At 42.7% G+C, this 14,922-nt stretch overlaps 1 protein-coding gene across 1 annotated transcript in view; it reads right to left on the minus strand.

Annotated features, from left to right (window-relative positions):
* Positions 1-14,714, minus strand: part of RASIP1 (Ras interacting protein 1) — a 298,155-nt gene extending 283,441 nt beyond the window's left edge. The window contains exon 1 of the mRNA XM_085616531.1: positions 14,354-14,714. The gene's annotated coding sequence lies outside the window, so the exon portion shown is untranslated. The remainder of the gene's footprint in view (positions 1-14,353) is intronic.
* Positions 14,715-14,922: the final 208 nt, after the last annotated feature.

Raw genomic sequence — 14,922 nt, forward strand, 5'->3', positions numbered from 1 at the left:
CTTCTAGACCTTTCTGCAGCCTTCGACACCGTTTCACATCGCACGCTCGCAGCCAGACTCCACGACACGGGGATACAAGAAGCCGCCCTTTCCAATCCTTCCTCTCCGGCAGAACCCAGAGGATCAGACTCCCTCCCTTCCTCTCCGAACCCACTGACATCAACTGCGGAGTAACCCAACGATAATCGCTCAGCCCGATGCTTTTCAACATCTACATGGCCCCCCTCGCCGCCATCATCAGACAGCATGGGCTCAGCATCGTATCCTACGCCGACGACACCCAGCTCATCTTCTCACTCACGAAGAATCTCGAAGGCACTAGACTCTGCTTCAAGGAAGGGATGAAGAACGTGGCAACCTGGATGACAGACAGCTGCTTGAAGCTCAACTCAGAGAAGACCGAGGTTCTCATCCTCGGATCCTGTACCTCTGCCTGGGACAACACCTGGTGGCCCTCGGGAAACCACCCACCCAGAGAGACCACGCTCAGAACCTCGGCATCATTCTTGACTCCTCCCTCTCCATGAACCGCCAGATCAACGCCGTCGCCTCCACTAGTTTCAACTGCCTTCGCATCCTCCGTAAGACCTTCAAGTGAATCCCCCCCCGACTGCAGAAGGACCGTCACCCACGCACTCATAACCAGCAGATTGGTCTACGACAACGCCCTCTATGCTGGAATCAACAGAACTCTTCTACACAAACTCCAAACCATCCAAAACGCAGCAGCCAGACTCGTCCTCGGGACACTGCATCACAAGAACATGACCCAACACCTATGAGGCCTCCACTGACTCCCCGTCGAGAAGAGGGTCACTTTCAAACTCCTCACCCACGCCTACAAATCCCTCAACAACATCAGACCCAAATACCTCAACGAGAGAGTATCCGTCCACGTGCCCAGGAGGAAACTCTGCTCCGCCGACCTCGCCCAGGCAGAAGTCCCCCGCATCCGCAGAAACAGAACCGGCGGGAGAGCTTTCTCCTACATCACAGATAAGACCTGGAACGAGCTCCCTGTGAACATCAGACGCTCCCCGACCCTGCACACGTTCAGGAAGGACCTCATGGCCTGGCTCTTTGACTGATACGGAGGTGCTCCCCCCAGCGTCTTAAGACCCTCACGGGTGAGTAGCGTACTTTACAAACCCCTGATTGATAGAAATGTAAAAAACACTGAAATTCACTAAAATAGTTAAAGGAAGTTACTGTAACTTGTGCACTTTCAAAGTACTGTGATGTCATTAATGATGTCATTAGAAACTAAAAAATTATAGTTATAACTTAATAACTGTAACTTAAAGTTATAATTTACGTCATGTATAACTCATGCACTTCCGTATAGAGTGTTGACAACTTGATAGCCAGATTAAATGAAATATACCTCTGCCCTCTATCATGCAGAGTGTTTTCATAAATTATGTCATTTGAGTTGTCATTTCTGTTATTATAAAAGCTATGATTTAACATTCTATAAGTGATGTAATATGAAATCGTATAAGTAGTGCATGGGGAAGACGCAAGATATAGTTCATTTAGTATGTTTTTTTTTTAATTAATGTCTAAGCTTGGTCAATTGCATTTAGAACCTCTTCCATGGCACCCACAGTTTCATTATCAATAAATTGGATGTCCATGAGAGTCAGCAGTCCTGGAAGTAGAAGTATTATTAGTAGATGGAGTACTGCATTCAATTTCTGCATTAGTATTCTTTTCTTCTTCTATTTTTTGATTGAGCATTTGTAAGTATTTCTGAAATTCAGGCAATGCAGTGCCATTTTTATTAACATTTTTTTTGTTTTGTCAAAAATACTTATACTTTTCATTTCAATAAGTACCTCAGTACTTTCTTGATTGTTTCGAGAAAGTACACGGCACTCTCTCAACTTTTTTTAAAATATATAAATTTAAAAAAAATATACTTTTCCCTAACTCTACAGACTTTGATAAATTGCTTAATTTTTTCTTACACATTACATAAAGAGTAAAACGCTGTATTTAATGTTAAAACAAAGACAAATTGTGGTCTAAACAATATGGCTGCATTTTTATTTTGTAAGGGCTTTCATTAATCAATAATATTGTTGCGTCATCACCATGTACCAAGGTATATCACAGAGGTACCATAGCATACTGCAGCATAGTATATCACTACGTTTTTGCCCTTATTACTTAAAAACAACTGAACAAATTAAGTTAAAAAAACAAAAAGAGCCCTTTCCACACCAAAATATATATTCCTGCCAAATTTCATCTAAATCTGCTCAGCCATGTTGTTGCTACGTCTGGTTAAATAGTCTATGGAAAATGATTTGGTTTCAAAACGTGTTTTGGGACCCTCTTTTTTCTTTGTAACCCCTGAACTAAGCACCACGATCAGCAGCCAATGTAGAAAAAGAATATGTCTGCAAAGTTGCCTGGAGATTCACGAAATGGTGACAACGTTATTAGCAAGCAAATATCTGAGGAATTCCTATCTCTCAGAAAACTAACTTTAACTCTAGAGTGACAACGGCCACTCTGTAATATATAAGGGATAAAGTACCCCCTGCCATACATTTTAAGGATATTGCAAGTCACCGATGAGTTCCACAACCATATAGAGGAACGAGGCCAAAGGACAGAGTTCATTTGTAAGGTTATGAAACTCCAAGTCCAAAGTAAGTTGCAATATCCTTATACTGTGCGGTATGGGGAACTTTATAGCAAATAATAATCATGGTCACGCCATCACTTTTTCCACAATCCACTTAAAACATTGGTGCATAGATGTTTCATATGAAAGAGTGAGCATATTTGCAAACATGAAGAATAAAAATAAAACTTTTATTGCAAAGTTAAATACATCATAAACCTGTTAGATATTTGTTGCAAACAGATATTAGAAACAGCTCAATACAAGTCAGTTAAAAAAAAAGCTGCAGTAGTTCAGAATGGTTAGAAACATGCAGAAAGATTTAGCTTTTCTCCATCTAAGGAGTGCAAAAATAAACATATCCTCCCTGCTTGTCATTGTAAGCTATTAAAATAGAGCAGAAGAAAGAAAAGCAATGCTCCGTTTTCATTGCCTTAAGCAGCTGCTTCAATTAAACTCCCTGACATATTCACCTTGGATGCTGGCTTTGGCAGCAGGCATTGTGATATCAGAACTCGACTGTAATAACTTATAAAAGTCGAGGTCTGACATATTTTCTTTATAATCTTCGACTGAGTGCGTCACTAGTCGCTGAATACAAAGAAATAAGACACATATATGTATAAATAGATATAGTGAGTTTTAGGTGGGATGTAAGTATAAGTATAAAGAAATTTCTAAAGCGCTCTAATACCGGAGGTGTCTTGGCGCTGTGGTGTGAATAGTGATGCAAGAGAGCAAATCAGATTATGGTTGGGTCTTAAATAGGTGATGCTTTAGCATTTTCCTGAAGAGGGCATGATCAGGTTGAAGTCGTAGCTCCAAAGGCTGAAGGTTCCACAAACTTGCTGCACGCCTGCCAAAAGAGCGACCACCCCATCTAGCCAATTTGAATCTGGAGGTACAGATAAGGCCTTGATTAGCAGACCGCAGGGCACGGGGCGGGAGATAGGGTTTAAATCTCTCTCTTCCATCATTGGCACTACCCCCACAGCGGGCCCGGTGAACCAAACAGAGAGCCTTAAACTCAATCCTCTGCTGGACCGGAAGCCAGTGCAGGGATTTCCTCCCTTCAGAGGTAGGACAGCCCCTGGGTAGGTTCAGTGTAAATGATCACTTCAAGTTCTAACTATAAAGTTATAACTATATATTTTTAATTGATAGATAGATAGACAGACAGACAGACAGACAGACAGACAGACAGACAGACAGACAGACAGACAGACAGACAGACAGATAGATAGATAGATAGATAGATAGATAGATAGATAGATAGATAGATAGATAGATAGATAGATAGATAGATAGATAGATAGATAGATAGATAGATAGATCAGGAGAGAGGTAATCAAATGACCAACAGGCTGTTTGGGAGTGTGGCAGGGCGTCAGGCTTTTTATAAATGTAGGTGAGAAAGGGAGAAACTGCACAGGGTGGTGGGAAAGTGTTGCAGCATGCTAGGCATTGTTTGTATTTGTGGGTAGGGCACTTAGAGCTGAAGGTTAGATTGGAGGACACCTGGTATTTTGGTATTTGAGCAGGGCAGGGGCGAAATGACAAGAGGGTAGTGGTAATGAGTATCAGGATGCCAAATTGTTGAATGTATAGTATAGAGAAAGAGGGCAATCATATTCATGGCTCCCCCATGATTCGCTGCCCCACTGCAGCTGATTCATAGGATCAATTGAGATGGTATGAGGACTCAAATGAGAGATGAGATGCACAATGTGGAGCTGCAGATATTGTTGATAACATGGAATTTTTAAACATGGGGTTTCAAGTGTTATAATCGGTAATTAATTATCTGCTTAATGTCACTTAAGACCCCTCTGTGAACAAAAACCCCGTTATTGATACCTACACATCTGTAATGTTATTTCTTGCTGTGCTTTGCGCAGCTAAGAATGTTCTGTGCTTGTCACAAAATTGATCCATTCCACTGCACATTTTTGTTGCAACTTGTCTGTCATCCTCTACATCATTGTCCAAGTCTACTTTCTACCGTAAGTCTCTGCTTTGTTTGTTTCCTTTTCCTTCTAACTCAGTTCAGGAAACAGTGAGTTGCACTGACTGAGACTGGACGTACCCTACGGTTGCTTCCTCCCTCTGATTTCTCATGTAACCCTGAGCACTTTGGATGTCATATCCTGTTTCAGTCATATGAAACCCTCTCCTATGCAATAATCCATAACATTGATCCATCGTGAGTATTTTGTATGGAGTGAATATGATGACAGGGCGCCCCTTACGATCAGCCTGAGATGCTGAAAACAATTGTTGAAATCTAAAAAATAAATATGGACAGCTGTGGAAGCACATCATGGAACTAGGCTGTCTGAGGGGTCCCAAATTGAGTGCCCTCATCACAGACTACACAACGGTCTTCCTCCTAGCTTTTGGTGTATTTATTTATTTAATACACAGGTAATCGGCAGTTCATCAGGCAATACTGTACATATCAAGGGAAACATATTAGATAAGGCCCAACTAATCTGGATGTTAGACTGATGGACTCGTATAGTTAAAGATACATACTGAGGCACTTATTTACCTCTCCCTAATGTTCTGCACAAAGACTGATTGATGGTTTACTCTTCAACGCTGACAATTTACTCTTCCTGGCCTCCTTTGAATTTATCCTACAGCTACCTTTCCCCTTTTTATCCAGCCACACCTGCCACGGTTATAATCCGACAAAAGGTAAGATGCTGGCAAGAGCTTCTTGTAGGAAGGTGCATAAAACACTGCATGGCCGCCAGACTGACAGATTAAAAAATAGATAGTTATTTATACTCCATGTAATCCTGTATCCAAACAGCAAGTGCGTCCAGTAACTAGGCTCTTTAACAAGCAATTGACAGAGTTATCACCTATACTTTTGTATAACAATTCTCAAGAAACACAGCCTACACTATTCATTCTGTAAAGCATTCTATTATCAACTGAACTAAGTACATTTAACTCATGTTTGAATATTCTCTGCATGTTCATTATCAGTAGAAGCCCTCAGCAGGATGTGTGTGTAAGTTCACAGTGTTTATAAAGCATGAACCAGAGGCAGTAGGCGCTATACACGACTGCACTCAGAAAGCTGGGAGGGATGGGTTTCGAGTTGTGAGGTGGAAAGTGCACTTTCTATGTTGTCCATTTGTAGTGTTCTTTGAAGAGGTGTGCCTTCAGCTCTTTTTTAAACTGAAGGAGAGTTGGGGCTGGCCTGCTGGGCATGGGATGTTGTAGACAGAGAAAGTCTATATCCTGAAGTTTATTTTAATGCACTTCTTTGTCTCCAGCTGGCAGTTTCTTGGCTGCTGCTGCAGTGCCATGTGCCACCAGAGATGGTGAGATAGAAGGTGTTCTGAGTGTGACTGCTTGTGGATGATGCAGCTGGTGTTGAAAAGGGTGCAGACTGGTAAAGTGAGCTATTGGAGTTAGTGTTAGAGTGATATGGTTGAATTTCTTCACGCCCTTGATGTGACATGCTGCTTCAAGTAGATTGCTCTTAATAGAAGGCATTGTGCTGTGAGATTTGTTTCCACCATGTCAGAAGCGAGAATATGAAAGCTTGGACTGTAATAAAGACATTTCTGCTCCGTGGCAGGGGGGATGTCACAGTTAATTTACTAAACTAACTGGTGATTTTCAAGACATTTTTTTGTTTTTAAACATTGTTGTATATCTTATTTAAATAGCTAGCTATAATGTCACTTTAACCTTTGGTTTTTCCACTGAATTTCGAAGGTTTGTTTTTTTAACATAAACTAAGATCTTAATACCATACCTACCCATAGTGCCACTTTAGACTTTCGATTTTAAACAAATAAAAAAGAAGCAGAGAACTATGGGTAGTTCCCAAATTTAGGAGGAAAAAAGCTTCTACATAGAGATCCCTTCAACACCAGCGACACTCTAACTCAGCAAGTTATAGAGCACTAGCTCAAACATCTGGCTATCCATAAAAATAAAAACCAGGAGAGACAAAAAAGCCTTCTTTTCTCAGTGGACTGTATCCACTCCAAACCTAACAAAGAGCTTTCTCATATTTTTGCTGAACTTCAATCTCCAAAGTCTTCAATCTCTACCATTTCTCCCAGTAGGGAACTTTATGGCAAACTCTCAGTCGTTTTGTAATATAATTACCATGATCATGGAAGCCATCTTGAAGGAGTCTATAACTCCATCCTCAAGAGCAAGTTAACATTCTCCTACAGAACCCAACCTGAACTTTCCGTTTTTGACCCCATCACTGAATCCTAGTTATCTGATAATGTCCGGCATAAGTCACTCTTCAGGTTCTACTAATGACCTTAGGTGTGCCAATTAAATGAGACATCTATATTCTTAACTGAAGAAACATCTACTGGTACTCTTCAAATGTTGTCTTCCACAAGGTATAGTCCCTGATGAATGGAAGTGAGCAGCTGTTAAACCTCTTTTGAAATCCCTCAGCATGGACGACCCTTGTAATTTTTGTCCTATTTCATCATTACCCTATCTAGGCATAATATTGGAAAATGTGTATTCTGTCAATGTCAAAGATTTGGGGACAAAAATAAGTAGAGGTGTGAAAATATAGTGTAATTTGCTTTCACATATTTACATGGAATGCAAATCCATCATTTTGCCTATATTTTTGCATGGAATGCATCCTGTCGTCTCTTTTTGGCACAGCAATGCACTTAAATAAGAGCACTGTGAACAATAGCCACTGGCGTTCTGGTGTTCATGTGTGTTTGCAGTACATTTTTACCACAAATTGCTGCAAGTTGCTCCAGTCGCTGTCAATTTTTACCACGAGCAGTACATGATTACACAAAGTGGTGTAATGGCGTAATTTCAGGAATTTTGAGTAACAGGTTGTAATAATTCACGTAGAGAAGTTGGCAGAATACGTTTATTATATTCACAAGTCCCCACAGACAGGCCGGCGTGAAAGCCGCTCGACAGAAGGCAAACTGTGACAAACCGTCAAATCCCAACTGATCTACGTTTTCACCTCATGTGCCAACGGGCAGCGCGAGACAGGAACAACACCATATCCGCGTGCGGGCGCCACGCGGGGATGGAACATTACATATGCGGGCGCAGCACGGGAATAGAACATTACATATATCTCCTTTCCTAAGAGGAAAAGGAAGAAGAGACATAAAGGAAGAGAGAGAAAGACCAAACAACAAAGATAGAAAAGGAGAGAGAGAAAGAAAGAGATAGAGAGATAAATAATAGAGATAAAGTCAGGGCAAAGGTAAAGGAAGACAATCACCTGTACCTTGCGGGAAGTCTGACCACTCTGGAACTCTTCCTGGGTACGACAAGAGGGTTACTCAACTCATGAACATTGCCATTTTCTAATACGGAAGTACGTGACAAAGTAACATCAACATTAGAATCATTTGTTTCTCCTACAGCATCCTTTACTTTTACGATCTTGTTCATGTTCCACCAGTTGCGCCCATTAACGCGGCCAGCACTGCCACATACTTTGTCCACAAAGACAGGTTCACTGAACTTGGACACCCCTTTTTTCACAAAGCCTTGTTTCTTTATTTTTACCATGTCACCAACAGCAAACTTCCTGCTAGAGACATGTTTCCTATCATCAAAGTATCTTTTTTGTTTACCTTGTACATCACTTATTTTTCTTCTAACCCTTTCATCCAGCTCCTGTGGTGTAGTGTTGGATTTGAACCATTTAGACATCCATGCAGGTCTAAACTCCGTGCAAGGTTTCCTACCTCTAAGTAGCTCAAAAGGGGAGATACCTGTGGATGAGTGGGGAGTAGTCCTATAGAACCACAACATGGTTCTTACAGTAGGGGGTATGACTTTGTTGTGTACAATGGCCCATTTGAAACAATCCCCAATGACTCTGTTTAGTCTCTCAACAAGCCCATTAGTTTGGGGATGATAAAGGGAGCTTCTGAGATGACTGATTGAAGATTCTTTAAGAAATTCTTCAACCTCAGTAGACACAAATTGTACCCCATTGTCTGAGATAATGGTTTTAGGGAAACCCTCCCTCATGAACATTTCTTTCATAAAATCAATGATTTCCTTAGAGTCCGCTCTGGATACAAATCTGACCTCAGGCCACTTCGAGTAATAATCTATAAGTACAATTGCGAATCTGCTCTGATGAGGCAAGGTGTAGAATGGTCCTAATACATCGATGCCTAACTTTTCCAAAGAAGATTCAGGAAGGGGAATAGGCGCGAGGGGAGGATTGGTCGTACGAAGACTCTTGTCACTACCAGCACAAATGGTGCACTCCAGAACTAAGACATCGATGTCCCTATCCATTTGAGGCCACCAAAAGTATTCCCGAATCCTACGTTTGGTGAGAGTGGCTCCCAGGTGTCCCTCATGTGCCTTAGTGAGGAGAGTATTTCTAATGTTGACTGGGGGAACAATTTTATCAAGTCTAAAGACAAGACCATCTTCTAATGATAGCTCATCACTGACCTTTACAAACGGTTGAATCTCTACATCAACATTCTTTTCTTTTGGCCACCCCTGGATAATATATTTCTTAACACTTTTTAAAGTGTTATCATTATCCATAGCAGCATACCAGCTCTTTTCCACCACAGAACACACATTTTGTATCTCTACACCCGCAATTATGCAATCCTCCATTTCATCATCATCAATGTACGCATCATCATGGACAGATTCATTGTGAGCAGAGGGCAAACGAGACAGGGCATCCGCCCTTACATTTTTCCCTCCAGCAATGTGCGTGACCTCAAAATTGAATTGTAAAAGTTTGGATGCAAGACGGGCTATGCATGGTGTAGTGTTGCGATGGTTGGCGTTCCCCAAAATAGCAACTAAGGGTTTGTGATCTGTTTGTAACGTACATTCTTTGCCCCATAGGTAACTCTTGAACTTTTCAATGCCCCACCAACATGCCAGAAGTTCTTTTTCAATGACTGAGTAGTGTGTTTCTGTGTCCCGCAGTACCCTTGATGCAAAACCAATGGTATGTTCCTGATGTTTTACTTCCTGGGTCAATATTGCACCCAGACCGTAACAGCTAGCATCTACAGTCAACGTGCATGGTACAGATGGTTCAAAAGGTTTCAATGCTTTAACAGAGCTTAATTGTTCTTTTAGCCACGAAAATGCTTTTTCACAATCATCGTCCCACACAAATTCATTTTGTTGTTTAAGCAATTTAGAAATGGGTCGTACCCTTGTAGCATAGTCCGGAATAAAGCGAGCATAAAATTCAGACAGCCCTAGTAGAGATTTCACCCCTGTTTTGTCCTTTGGAGCAGTGGCGTCCAGAATGGCCTGTACGAGACATGGTTTAGGTGTGATTCCCGCACTTGAGATGGTGTGACCCAGATATTCTACTGAGTCTTTTGAGAACACACACTTGTCACGTTTTAGGACTACACCATGCACTTGAAAGATGGAGAGAATCTGATTCAAGATCTTGTCATGTTCTGTTTGGTCTTTTGCATAAATGAGGATATCATCCTGAAAGATAGCAACATTTTTTATCCCTTTTAGCATATTGACCATGACTCGCTGAAAGACCGAGGCTGCCGAGGCCACGCCAAACGGTATGCGGCAGAATTGGTACATGCCATACGGTGAGTTGATGTGGGGACACTCCGCTTCCTCGTCGCCAAATGAATGTAATAATTCACGTAGAGAAGTTGGCAGAATACGTGTATTATATTCACAAGTCCCCACAGACAGGCCGGCGTGAAAGCCGCTCGACAGAAGGCAAACTGTGACAAACCGTCAAATCCCAACTGATCTACGTTTTCACCTCACGTGCCAACGGGCAGCGCGAGACAGGAACAACACCATATCCGCGTGCGGGCGCCACGCGGGGATGGAACATTACATATGCGGGCGCAGCACGGGAATAGAACATTACACAGGTGTAGCACAAAAAACTCAAAATTTGGTGAATCACGCCAGTGTAATTTAAATTTCTCACAGATCTAAAAATTAGTTGCTAGACAGCTTTCAGGCAAGCTGTAGCATTGGCCACAGCACATAACTAGGGTGCTTTCAGCTACAGATGACCTTTAAAGATTGGTGGAACGACTGTGATGTCGGCACCGTCATATTTTTGGACCTCTCTGTAGCATTCAACACCATTGATCATGCCATTGTCATCAAAACCTTAATACATTGGCATTTTGGGCCAAGCTAAATGGATCAATCCTTCCTTAACAGAGTTTAGGCTGATTTTTCTTGGCCTCTTCAGGTCTAATCCTAGGCTGCTATTTAATCTGTACATACACCCCCTTGCTAGGTTATTACATCAATAAGGGGTGTGATTTTACATATATGTACATGACATGAAGATTATCTTCACCATCTCATATAGTCATAAAATCAATTCACCATACCCTTACTATGACAATTTGAAGAACTGTCTGCCAATTACAAAATAGTGGATGTTATCCAACTTTCGAATCTTAATCATCTAAAAACAGAGGTCTTTCTTACCTCGCTTGATATCAATAGGCCCTCGTCTTAGCCCTGTAAATATCGTAAGAAATGTAGGCATTTATCTTGACTCTCTTTACATGGAGCTTCAGGCCACAGTCACAGGCAAACAGCTGCTTGCTTCAGCTATAAATTCTAAAGAAGCTCCTTCCTTTATAGGCTCCGACTTCCACATACGGGTATTCAATACTTTAATTCAGTCAGGAGTGCACTATGTAAATTCACCTTATTTGACTTCTTCAAACAACCCAGTCAAACGTCTTCAACTTGTGCACAATGCCCTAGCTCGCCTTCTGTCCAGCTGTTAAAGACTGGACCATATTATACGTTTTTTTTAAGATCCCATTATTTGTTACAGATTCATCACGGAATACGGTTTATAATCTATGACAAATACACACAAGCCCGTTCACAAAATATCTCCAATCTTTTTTGCTTCCAATTTTTTTGACATGATCCCAATAGAAACTTGCGTTCATCCAGCATGTTCCTTCTTTTCAACCCTAGATCAAAAACATTCTCCTATGGGCATAAGGTTTTTTCCATTGTTCTAAAAAGAAATATGGAATTCCTTACCTCTATCCTTACAATCAGCAACCTGTGTGTTGCTTAATAAAAAACAGGTGAAAACCTGGCTTTAATCCATAAACGTCAATTATAACCTTAGGTGTTGTCATTAGGTTGCGCTACTTACTCCTACAGTGCCAAGAAGCTCATGCCTATGTGCATTTTACAAATATTCGTAAAGTAGTATTACACAACATAACAAGAACGCCTCCCATACTCCCCAACATCCCTGGAGGCTGGAGACCTAAGTGAGGCGAGAGGTCAGACCGCGGACTGCCAGCCACCATGCCACTGGAATAGAGATGTAATGAAACCACCAGCGCACTGGTCAGCACCCGTGTTTTCACTGGTTTGAACACAGAGCAGTGAAAAACAGCAATTGATGTTTTTGCTGCTCTGACGTCAGGGGAATGAATAATTGGTTTCAGGTCCGCTGGCCTGCGTCATGGCTGTCAGAGGCGGTAACACAACAGCAACAAGGTTATCGGCTTTCCTGTTGCTGAATCATTCGATAATTGACGATTGCACTCGTTGTTCACTTTGTGTTCTATATTTTGCTGCAGGGGCGTGGCGCGGGGAGGGGCGAACCCTCCAGGGGGCCCCCGACACTTCAAGGAGGGCCCCATTCAGCTCAATCAAAGGAATATCTCTGAGGCATGGGAGACTCTGGTCGGGGGGCATCACGTTATGCAGGGAGGGGCTATCATTTTCCGTTACCCTGCTGCTCCCCTACGGTAATGCTGGGAAGTGGAATTTAAAGGAAAATTGCGATGCTTGCCATTCGATGCAAACGGACTCTGGTCCACAGCACTGAGCAAGCAACAGACACCGCACAGCAATGCGCGGAACGAGATGGCGCTGTATCCAAGGGGTGTTAGACTTCTCTTTCGTAGATTTCATGAAAATCTAGGCGAAACGGTGCCCATTACAAAACTTTTTCTCAAATGTTCAATTTTTTTTTAAACTAAAACAATATTGAAAAGTGCAAAGGTAGATTTAGCAGAAGAAAATGCCCATACATGAGCTATTCGAAGGTTGCTTTTAGGCAAAATAAATATATATCCTTAGGAGCTTTTGTTGCTGGTTTTTCTTGAAATTTATCTACAAATCCACTTTTTGCAGAAGAATGTTCCCACGAAAATGAAACAATTTGACATGAGGTAAACCTACAAAAAAACATAAATTTGCCAATAAATTAATGAATATCATTCGTACACTTTAATTTCACCTCCATCCTCAGCATAAGGGATGCCGAAATGGAATAGAGCCAGCCCTGCTCTACATTCTCCGAGAAACGAGCGCCCCTTCCAACGATCGGCCCTGGTGTTGCACTGGAAAGGTCTGCACCGCAGGTTCATGTCACCGACGAACTACCTCTAGAGAAAGGGGGAAATTAGCCATGCCTATGTGGTATGTCTCCCTCTCAGACATGATCGGTGCTCCAGCGCCCGTCCTCTTTGGCTTGCCATGCCCTGTTGACGCTGCTGAAGCAGACTGGCATAAGCAGAATCAAGAATCTCTCCCCAAAGGGCACAGGCCGGTGGCTGGCGCTGAATGCCAGTAGGGCTGGACCAGAGTCGGCCACACGCTGTATTCTCGTTTGAGGGCACTTACGCCTGTGCCTCATTTGTGGTATCTACTACCTTGTGTAGGGGTAGTGACAAAGCTCTTAGACCGAATTTTTGTGCAATGTGTTTAAGAAAAAAGAGACTCCCCTCTCCCAGCACACTACTGAAGTGAGAATGAAGCACACACAGGCAAGAAACAGTTGCTAATCTAGAAACTCATTTCCTAGGAGTGCGTTACAATGAGACAGGCGAGGCCTTGGTGCATTTTGCACATACTTTTTCTCTCTTGCATGGGCAAAGGTACATGCCTAGTTCGTTGTGTGGTTAGTGCCTCTCCTGTGTATTTTCCTTCCTTGAAGGGGCTGCCCACAAAGAAACCATACCGTTCACGCTCAAACACTCTGCACACAGAGTGCAAGCCCACCATACAGCTAGAAGGAATGTGACATGCATTGGAACCCAAAACATGCCCCCACCCTGCCTTCCAGAAAGATTTGGTTGCCACATGACCCACAAAAGCTTACCTAGCCCCTTGCCCTCGGTTCCCTGGTTTTGTGGTACAGCCAGTCCTCCAACAAGTGCCACCATGGAGGGAAAACTCCAAGAAAGGGAGGACTACTCAGAGCTTTCAGGGGGCAACTTGAGATTTCTGGACAAGGGATGGCCACCTTGGTTATCTAGTGATAACCTTGACCTCTTCTGATGTGGCACAACCATTATTGCCCCTGCGCAAGGTGGTCCAAAAGATAAGTCAATGTTGGGGCATGGGAATGGTAGTACCAGCCCTCCGCGAAGCACAATTACTCCTTGGCAGTATGACTACATTGTCTTTAGTGATCTCATAACTAGAAATCCTAGTTTTCTGTTAAACCATTACCTTGTGGTACAAAAACTTTACATTTCACGTTGTTTTCTTGGAAACTGGGGTCATTACAAGAGGTGATCAGTCCCAAGAAGGGTGGAGGGATATCATAGGGCAGGGGTATGGTGACGTGCAAGAGTACATCTATTCATATTTGCCCACAGGTAGAGCTGCGCTGTGCAGACTGTTCACCAGTGCAAGACATTTAATTGAAACACAACTAAATCACCAAGAGGAATGTCTACTTACTGTTGCTCTGAGATAAATGTTCAGACCGTCCCAGTGACGTGGTCTTGTGGTCAGACAGGACTCCACTCCGCAACCGTTCCGGATTCTCTCATGCAGGATGCTGTCCAGGCGCCTCAAGTCCAGCCCACGCCACAATTTACTGAGGAGAAGAAGGTATCATCGCTTTCTTTACTTTCATCTCCCTCGCCGTCCACACAGTGAATACAAAATGAAAACTTTAAAATGTGCCTCCTGCTTCAGAATGAAGGCCGTGGAAGTGTGCCTCTTACAAACAAAAATATAAGGGTTTCCAGTCACCACTTCATCTAAAGACAGCGAGCCAAAATGTGTCCATGGCCCTTTAGGCCACCTCACGAGGACTGCTCAATAGGCGTAAATTTATGCTGATGAATTTGCGATACCAGGTCTCAGCTGACCTGTGTGAATTTGCCAAAAGTGTATTTTCTCTTCTTCTTTTGCCAACGTCCCACGTGAAGAGCTTTCAGTGGCTGGTTCCAAGCTTCTGCCTGCGCAGCAGAGTCGGATTCCCAGGGAGACCACCCTTCCTCCCACCCAGGCCACCTCCCTCG

The sequence above is a fragment of the Triturus cristatus genome, chromosome 7 (genome assembly GCF_964204655.1).
Source record: "Triturus cristatus chromosome 7, aTriCri1.1, whole genome shotgun sequence".
NCBI lineage: Eukaryota > Metazoa > Chordata > Amphibia > Caudata > Salamandridae > Triturus > Triturus cristatus.